Below are 10380 nucleotides of genomic sequence, written 5' to 3' on the forward strand. Positions count from 1 at the left end.
CCCCATTAATGACTGTGCAAAACTGTAGCCTACAGAGAAAAAAACAACAGTCTAATGGGAAAGTAATGGAATCTGTCTCGCCATATTACAGATGCTATTATACTATGCTACTTTGTGTCTTACTAAAAGCATAAATCTTTTGTTTTATGCTACATCTCGCTGAATCAACCAATATATGTTTTTATCTTTTCTGCTTTGTTTTCTACTGAGACGTAAAGAATATTTCATTTTGTGAGTTGGGCTGTTACCTAGAGAAAGCCTTCGAGATGAGAGAAAAAAACTCTGTCAGAAACACATTCAAATTACACATAAAAGTAAACACCACTGAGTATCAAATGCTTGGCATGACACGGAAATAAAAACCTTCTTATTTTAGTTTTTTAGTTACAATACAGCTGCTCATTATATAATATGATTTTCCCTTCCATAATTTAATACTACCCTACGAAATCAGTTATGTTCAACCAGTACCATCTTCATTTATCAGATGATATTATTTGCCTGTATTTAACTGTATTTAACATTTTAGACAATAAACTACTCCATTTGATGGAACATAAAGAACTGTATCAAAAAGTACCATAATGAAATGCATCATGTCATATCATATCCTCCTGTAATACACCATTCTCTGCATTCAGTCTGGGAACCAGCAGCACAGTATAAACAGATTAGCGCAGCATTAGCGCTGGCTGTGTCCTGTATACAGTGTATCCTAATGGGGCAGGGTTATGTCAGGTAGTGAGCGAGCAGCTATGATGTATTCCAGCCCACAGCAGGGGACCCTGGCTGAACCGCGCCTGGCACGCTATTGGATAATCCTAGTCGGGCAGGAGGTGGCGGAAGAATAAAAAAAGAAAGACAAGAAAAAAAGGAAAGAGAAATGTCAGAGAGTGTAGGGTGCTCTACTTACGCTGGTAATGAACTAATGAAAAGAGAGAAAGGAGGAAAGTCCCCGGGGAGGACATGAAGGGGGGGGCGGCAAATGGAACAGTAACACTTATTTTGACTTCTGTGTGGAAGTGTGCATGTGTGCATGTGCGTGCCAGGGCTCACGTGCGTGTGTGGCGGAGTAGCAGAGATCAGTTTACAGTAGCATGCGTGAGGTGTCTTTCTAGTGAGGCCTTTATTCTAGGAATATTTGGAGTGGTTTAAACACGGGGGGGGGGGGGGGGCAGATTTAATTAAGACAGGGACCGATACACACACAACAATATTAGCTCTAGGCAGACGGCGGCACAAGTGTTGTGTTTCTCACACCCTTGCGCAGGAAGGAGCATGCACACACACACACACACACGCCGGCTCCTATTAGCTCTTTATACATCAGTAACACACACACACACACACACACTTACAAAACGGGTGCTGACCGCAGACCAGACTACTGACAAGAACAAGGTGAAAGCCCCCAGACCACAACACACCTAACGGGACAGCACACACTTTGTAGTACAGAAATGTGTGTGTTTATATGTGTAAGAAGCTAATGGGAGCTGGCGTGTGTGTGTGTGTGTGTGTGTGTGTGTGTGTGTGTGTGTGTGTGGAGAAGAGATAGGCAGTCACCGATTAATGCTTAGCCAGCAAAGTCACAAGACCCATGTTCAATACGGTCACCTCTCTATTTCACAATGGAGTGATAAGATGGAGAGATAACCAAAAGGAGAGGAAAAAGGAGACGGGGGGGAAGAAAGAAGGAGAGAGACCTTTTGTGCAAACTAGCATTTACATCAGCAAAGATCGAGGAGTGAAGATGGAAGAGCAAGAAATGACATGCTAGTGTAGGGTGAAGGGAAAGGGATGAGAAACAATTGAGACAAAGAGATAGACGAGTAAAAATGAACTACTTTTTGTATTTTGTTTTCCGCGCCGGTGAGCCAGCTGGCTGCGGAGCCGTCAGGGGTATTTAAATCGTCCGGCTCTGACATGAACTGCTGGTTTTTAAACTAACACGTTGGGACCTTCTAGACTCCTTTCCTTTTGTTCCCCAGTAAATGACAATCACAATAATTTTTTGGAATATTTGCTTTCATGTACAGCACTAGCAGACACTATATAAGGCATAATGTGATAGGAGCTCTCACTCTCTCCACCTCCAGCCTTCTTGTCAAATCTTTTACCAAAAACAGTCTCTGTGGTCGGTGCTCGTCTATTTTGGGGCATCCTTCACATGCAAAAGTTTGGGAAGCCCCGTGACATAAACATTCAAGCCCGTCCACAAAGACACACACACACACACACACACACACACACACACACACACACCCCCAGCTGGAGCACACAAGCTCCCTTTGTGCTGCATTCCTCACGCCTTTTAGCCTTAGCTTCAGCCTTTAGCTTAGCTCTTCTCCATCTGCACATGCACACACACACACACACACACACACAGCAACTTTCTCCTGCTTTTGTCTGCAGAGGGGTAGCGGTGCAAACAGCTGAGCGCTCGTGGATAGGCAGCTTGTCTTACCGTGGCCGTGGCTCAGGTTTGAGCTGAGAGGGAGACGCAGGGTCGGCTCGGTGGAGTAAAATCCCAAAGAGGTTTGTTGGTTGAAGCGGCAGCCAGCTCAGCAGATTCCCTCCACCTTTCTTTTCCTTGCCTTTCCTGCTGCCTTGCCTGCCTGCGCTCCCAGCTTTGTGTGTGCCTTGTATTTTCCCTTTAAATCGCACGGGCTGCCTACCCCCACCTCCTCAACACACACGCGCACACACACCGAGGCAGCACAGAAAACACACACCGCTCTTGAATATGACACTGTTGTCAAAGGCATGCAGCGCTGTTGTTGTTTTTGTTGCTATACATTTCTTTTTCTTATTCTACAGTCTGCAAGGGAAAAAAATAGAAAGGAAAAAAACCCAGACCAAAATAGAAATCCTTTGTCTATCTTCTTCTTCTCTCCCTCTCTAAAAAAAAATAAAAGTGACTCTCATTTCAGATCCTCTCCTTCTCCTCCTCTGTCTGTGTTTTTCTCCCTCACCCTCTCTCTATCTCTCTATATTCTGTCGAGCTTTTTTTTCCCACTCAGTAGTCAAACAAAGAAAGGAAAGGAACAGAGCGAGCGCACACACGCGCACAAACACACACGCACACACACACACACACACACACACACACACACACACACACACACACAAACGACACACATTCGCTTGCTGCTTTCTCTCTCACATACACATGCAGAGGCTTGGAGCCCAACCCCCCAGCCTGCCTCTCAGATTTTTTTTTTCACTCACTGCCTTTCTCTAAACAGCACCTCCCCCCTTTCCACCCCCTCATCCCTCCCTCAGCCTGATCTGGCCTCGTTCTCATTCGTCTACCACCCCTCCCTCTCTCTCTCTCTCCATCCTTCTCCTCCCTACCTCTGTGTGTCAAACAGATGGGATTGGGGAGCAGAAGGAGCCTCTGTGTTCACTCTGTACCTTGATTTCTGTTCTTCATTAGTGTGATGCAAGCCTGACGGAGATGTGCTCTGACCTACAGTACAGTACGCCGGTGATTATACAGATAGATACAGATGCAGATAACCTTCGATCGGGGTTATAAAACTCTGCAGCGTGTGTTGCTGCCCAGATGTGAATTTACTGCACCAACATCTCCGTACCAACAGATGTGTGAAGCCATACAGCGATAAGGGTGTAGCATAAGAAACAGCTAACATGTGGCTCGACAGAACAATGGCTTCTAGGTATAGAATCCAGTTGTGGTACAACATGACCACTGGAAGACTCTTGTCCTGCATGTACTGACTTCTGTCCGCATACGGTTAGTGTTTTGATTGGATTCTACTGTCCGTTTATAATCAAATGGATTCGATTAGATGATTGCGTTACTGCCATTTCCTCTTCGTAAACTAAGTTTTGTGTACTTTTTGTGTACATTCCAGTTTATTACAACTTGGGTCTTATTGGCAAAGTTAAGTTGACTGTCGTATACATCATTTACGACGGACTGGGCGAGAAACCAGAGCAGTCAGACAATAATTCCTAATTGCAGAGGAAAACTGTGCACATGTAAAACTACTGCAAGAATGGTAGGTCAAAGTCGAACCCGGAAGTGGGCGTGTTCACTAGATGTTTACAACAGATCATTTGGCTAATAATGTCACCATTTGCCATCGTCTTCTCTTCTAAATACCGTTAGCTGTGCTGGGGGTTTGTTTAAAAGTTGTCAACTGCTTGTGTTTGTACCTCCTTCATTACCAATAGCAACGATAGCCAGAAATACAAAAGTAAGTAAGTAAGTTGTTCTTGACGTGAATGAAAGTCAGTTCTTTTTGTATTGCATTATGAACTTTCTTTCCCTTCTTCCACAGTGTTCAGTGTCTTGTCTGTTTTCTCAAAGAAACCACTTTTGTTGAACAAAGGAAAGGCATTCCAGATCAATGTTACTTAAAGTACTGACAAATGAACAAACAACCAAAACTATTCAAAAGTCAACTATAATGTTTTCTAACGAGTATGCTCTTCATTGCCCTTCACTAAATGTGTTGATACAAAATGTGCTGCATTTACAGTCAGTACAGAAACCATGTTTGAGCTCTACAGAGCTTTCAGGCTGGGGCAGTGGAACAAGTAGTGCCCACTTGTTGGCATGTTACAGAAAATGCATGCTTCATGTTTCCTTTCCTTCACCAGGAGATGTTTCCTATATCTCTCACACACACACACACACACACACACACACACACACACACACACACACACACACACACACACACACACACACACAGCATGCCCTCTTGAGTGCCGGCCACATGCAGGAAGATGGAATTCCAGAGAGGAGAGAAAGAGTACAGTTGGAAAGCAGAGGTGGAAAGAGAGAGAGAGGGTGGGGGTAATGGTATGGAAAATACAGCATGGAAACGCTGCACTCTCTGACCAGGGCATAGGCTGGAGGAAATATAGGAAGTGTTACTGCTTACTCACTGAATCCTATAGACTCCTCCCCCTCCATAAAGAAGCCAGGGCACCAGGACCCCCGGCTCCAGACTGCATGACTAGAATGAAAAAAGTAACAGAGAGTACTGAGACTGAAGGTATGTGCCAGTTGTTGAATGCATCTGCTCTCCAAAAGAGGTGAATGTCATTTCAGCTCCTGCTGTATATGCTATACAGCAGCATTCTGTTCCAAACCCTTTCACCGGGGAAGAGCTACAATGTAAAGTTATCAAAGCTGATTATTCAAACCACTTCTCATTCGTTTGATCTCATTCAGTTGAGTCACACAATCCTTGAACTCTGCACATAATTTGAATGAACCTGCTGTTGATGTTGGTATCTAATGCTGTGAGTCATTCGTTTCCATCAGGTGTGTACCTATCCAATGATAAAACATGTTCTTCACTTAAAACTCACTGCTTCTTTGTCCATGTTCACCAGTTAACACTGTATCATCCTCTATAGAGGTAAACCAGATAGATTCAAGCTGCTCGTGGTATATTTGTACCATTTATTGGCATAAACACTGCAGAAGTGTTGTAAATTCATAGGAGGAGATGTGGCAGAAGAATGTTGAATAAAGAGAACAACTGGAGGTAAAATGTTAAATGTAAGTATTGACTATCTGTCAAGATACATGTAAACAATATTCTGTATAGGGATGCATATAAGGGATAATCTGCAAACTATTGCTTCAATTTAGAAGCAGAAAAACTGTATCTAGTTTTTACTGTAAATGAACTCAGCATTTGTCCTCAGCCTAGTTGCCAAAAATTCGTGCCGAGATTCAAACCTAGAAAACAATGTTTCTTCACTGAACCGTTACTGGGCAACAACTTAATCTCACAGCCTAACCTTGCAGATTACTAAGTATTGCAGACCAACTGCACCATTAGAGCATATACACAAGCCAGCAGTTTGATTTACAAACAAATGACCCGGCGAAAACAGGCCACCTAAAAATCTCCTTTTAAACTAAGATTGTTTCTTTCTGAAAGTTAAGCCTTCAACTTCTAATGTCAGCTTGAAGGACTCGGTACATTCCACCACATTTACATTAAGATGTATTGTCATCATCTCCTATCAGTCCCAACAGGTGATAATTGTTTGATGACAGCAGCTGTACTGTATGATCCAGCACATCAGTGTACAGAACACGCCTTCACCCCAAAACTGACTCAGAGGCCGAGGCTGTAAATTAGACTTTGAGGATTTATCTGGTTAAATGAGAGCAAGTGAAAGGTGAGCTGATGACGGAGAGCAAGGGGCGGAGGAGGAAACCTCCCAGGGATGGAGGAGGAAGAGAGAAGTCAATATGGTGGCACGTTACATAATTCTCTCGCTGTATTGATTTATCGCCTTGCAGATTTGGCCCCTAGCCAGCATGCAATATCATTTATAATATTTGGGCTGGGGCCCAGACGGAGAGAGAGGGAGGTAAAGAGAGACTTAGATGGTGAGGGCAGATAGATGGCAACTGATAGAGAGGACAGTATAAAAAAAAGGGAGGAAAGAAGTCGAAGCAGAGAGTTGGTGAGCAATAGCTGAGAGTTTTTGGGATGCAGCCAAAGTGACACCGATACAGAGTGCGAAGAGAGCGGACGCAGCGATTGATAATGAAAAGAGACGGAAGGAAACAAAGCGTTTTGGAGAGCGCTTAATTGAGTGAGATGGAAATAGCTGAGATTTGGGGGAGAGGAAACAAGCGCGAGCGGGGATGAAGAGATAGTGACGGATCGAGGGAAGGAGGAAAAACAAAGAATGTGTGTCAGTGGGTGCACTGCAGGTCACCCTTTATGCTGTAATCAGTACTGTTATATAAGAGCCAGCAGCACCGCACAGAACAGCCCGACCCACCGGATCTGCAGGACAGACTGGGCTTACTGCACACACACAGTACACACACACACACACACACAGTGCATCTTCAAACACTAGAACACAAAGTGCCTGTGGCCACGTACGCTGGATCTAAACTTCAGCAGCATTCACAGGTTGCTCTTAAAATACATTCACACTAGCTGGCTACATTTGAAAATATGATCTCTCAGAAATCGACAACCTGAGCAACCTGATTGGTCAGGTGGTAAAGCTCTATTTTTTTTATCTTTACACAACTATTTTTGTCACTTTTCTTGTACAACTGAGTGCAACACCATGATGGCCTTCAAAGAAAGTTGAAAAGTGTGTGCTGTTATCCCCAGATCCTTCCAAAAACAACCTGGAATGGATGCACGCCGTTCCACATCATTTTCACGCTGATTTAGGTGTGGACGTGGTTCACTGAGGTTATTCTTGAATCCCTTCATGGAGGAGCACCAGGGCCTCTCTCCTTCCACCTCCGTACCTCTTTCCCCCCACTGGCACTTCCTCCTTGTTGTGACATCTCTCTTTAACTTCTCCTCTGTCTCTCTCAATCTCTAGATGAACTACAGACGGATGAGGGGAAGGAAGCGGAGATAAAGGCAGAAAACTAGATTAATGGGCTGAATGGAGCACAGAGAGGGAGAGAAAGAGTGAGAAGATGGAGAGAAAAACTAGAGAGCAAGAGGGAGGCTGAGCGAGAACAGGCTTTCCTTGTGCTACTGTGAATAATTTACTTTATTCCCCACTCTCTCTCTCTTTCTTTTAAAAGATATATTGAAGATATATTCATGGAGAGGGAGGGAGCTGATTAATTGCCAATTAATGTTTAACGAGGTACAGCTGTGTTCAATTAACACTGGTTTAGCCCCCCCCTCCCTCTTTCTCTCCCTTCATCAAGTATCTTCCCCTCTTCTACTTCCCTTCTGCTGTTGATTCCACACCACAAGTGTTACTCGAGAGAGAGAGCGGAGAGAGAAAGAGAGTAATCCATTGGAATTAAGACGATGACTGGAGCTTATTTGATCAATTCCTTAAAAAACTTTGACTTCCAGCACTTTTTAGTCAGTATTAGATCCAATAATGCGTCAGACCAAGGCCGGAACTGGCTTGTCTTTATTTCCATGAAAGCGAACGTGCGTGATGTCGCTCAAAGACGTCTGCGTAGCTGTTTTATTTAAAATGTTAATATAATGCTATAGAAAGTTTGTAATGTCGTTTTTTGTTGTTTTCCCACAAAGTTGGCTCAGCCAATTAGGTTGTTTGATGCCCAAGGCCATACAACGCATTGCAAAGCTTTGGGATGAACGTCTTTGGCTACCCATAACATTCTTAACATAGATATCTCTGTGAATAAACAACTATAATTTGAGCCTTAAAGGAATAGTTTAACATTTTAAAGAATATGCTTATTTGCTTTGTTTTAAATGGGTTATGTGCCACACTATGTCCTTGACTTCCTAAAGTCTCCGCTGGTTGCCTTCAGGATGTCCGTTTGAATCTCATCGCGGTCTTCATGCTAAGCTAAGGTAGCCAGCTGCTGGCTGTAGCCTTATATTTACTCATGTATGAGAGAGCTATTGATTTTCTAATCTAACTCCCAGAAAGAAAGCGTATACGTGCGTTTCCCTGAATGTCAATGTATTGCTTAAATAGTAACTGTTAATAGTTCACTTTCATTGCGGTAAAGTTAAAAGAGGTCGGAGGTTCTGAGAGGCTGTAAGATATCACATCCAAGAAAACCCAAAACCCAAAGACTCTTTTTAGTGGATGTCCAGTTTTGACACTCAGGAAGCCTATTTTTATTCACTTCAAACTGATGATGGAAAACACCTCATTTGCATAATTTTTTAAGTTTCCATGAAATTCACTTGACAGCTGGAAGTACGTACAGCGAGATTTGAGAGAGCGGATAGTCGGGCCAGAAAAAAAACTTCCATCAAACTAAACTTGTTGGACTAGGAACACAGACTTTGTACTGCCAGCAAATGTAAATGGTGGCAGTACATTTGACCACCATGACCGGCAGAAAGCTGACAATATATAGACTAGAAGCACACGACTCACACACGCAAGTACACACCTGCAAGCTGTGGGAGGCCAGACTGTGCACATTTCACCCTCCATCCTACTTCTTGCAACACTAAGGGAGAAATTAGCACTTATAAAATGATTCCCCCAAACATCCATCTGATGCCTTTGCTCTCTACTGGCACGGATCCATCAGGTGTAGTGAGTGTACTGTGTGCAGTTTACTTTACAACATGTCATGGTGGTGAAGTCCTTAAAGGCCAAACTGTTACCTTTTCTGTGTCATTTGAAGTTGCCGACACACAAACATCCCCGGTGAAGCTGTAGAAGTGTGACACCATATGACAAAGATGTCATTAGTTCCGAGCACAAGCCGGAGTGGATGTTGTAGTGCGCGATCGGCACAGATTGCCGGTGAACCCAGTGACACCGAGACATTTGGATTCTACATCATGCCTCCATTTGCCCTACTCCCCTGCAAGCAAAGACCCACAGCAATTTTGATGCCTTCTTTTTTTTCTCTCCTTCTTATCCGCCTTTTTCTTCATCATGCCGTATCTCTTTCTTCACTGTTCATCTGATTCATCATCTCCTTGGAGCCAGCCACTCCCTCCCTCCCTCCCTGTGCTTGTCTCTCTGTCCAGGACATCACTCAGTGTCAAGTTAGATTTTGTGTGTGTACACTGCCTTCACTTTTGGTAAGAAGACTATGGACCCAGCCTGACCTGAGCTCATGATCATTGTGTACATACACACACAACATGATCATGTCATATGTAAATATGACAGTGTGGGAGAATGAGGAAACAGTGAGCAACATGGGATGCTAAATATTGCATCTGTATGGTGGAGTGAAAGAGTGTGTGTGTGTGTGTATGTGTGTGTGTGTGTATGTGTATGTGTGTGTGGCCATGTGTGACTGCCGTTGTGTATGTACTTGTATGTACCCATTTTGGCTTTCATCACAATCTGATACCTCCACCCATCTGTTCACAAAGGAGAGAGGAAGAAGAGGTGGGAGCATGCAGAGTTGGCTATCACCCTTCATATCTGCTCCTCCTCTTCCTCTTTATCTGCCATCTTTCTTTGTCCTCTACCTCTCTCCCCATCTCCCTCTCTCTCCTCCTCCTCCTCCTCCTCCTCCTCCTCCTCTCCCTCCTGCCTGTCTCTGCACTCCTCTCCTCCTCCTTTCATCTTCAGATACAGGCAGAATGGAGCTCAGCTTCCTCTAAAGACCCAGCAGGTGTGTGGTGTGTCTAATTGCAAGTAAGTGTGTGTGTGAGTGTGCAAAATGTGCTTTAAAGTCCCGCGTATAAGAGCCCCCCCCCCCCCTATGAAGTCACATCGTGCCTGTGTTTGTATCTACTGTATGTGTGTTAGCTGTGTGCGTTTCTATGTGTGTATTGGAGATATCTTGTTTCCTCAGGGGAGTCCAGGCCCATTTCCACTGTCTGCTGTAGCCAACCAACCCAGTAGTGCATCGATAATCTATTAGGGTAGAAATACACACACACACACACACACACACACACACACACACACACACACACA

At 44.0% G+C, this 10380-nt stretch overlaps 1 long non-coding RNA gene across 1 annotated transcript in view; it reads right to left on the reverse strand.

Annotated features, from left to right (window-relative positions):
* Nucleotides 1-3105: 3105 nt before the first annotated feature.
* Nucleotides 3106-10380, reverse strand: part of LOC116385386 (uncharacterized) — a 40485-nt gene continuing 33210 nt past the window's right edge. The window contains exon 5 of the long non-coding RNA XR_004212876.1: nt 3106-4994. This is a non-coding gene — a long non-coding RNA (uncharacterized LOC116385386). The remainder of the gene's footprint in view (nt 4995-10380) is intronic.

Source organism: Anarrhichthys ocellatus, unplaced genomic scaffold, assembly GCF_004355925.1.
Source record: "Anarrhichthys ocellatus isolate YVR2014 unplaced genomic scaffold, GSC_Weel_1.0 scaffold11, whole genome shotgun sequence".
Classification (NCBI taxonomy): Eukaryota; Metazoa; Chordata; class Actinopteri; order Perciformes; family Anarhichadidae; genus Anarrhichthys; species Anarrhichthys ocellatus.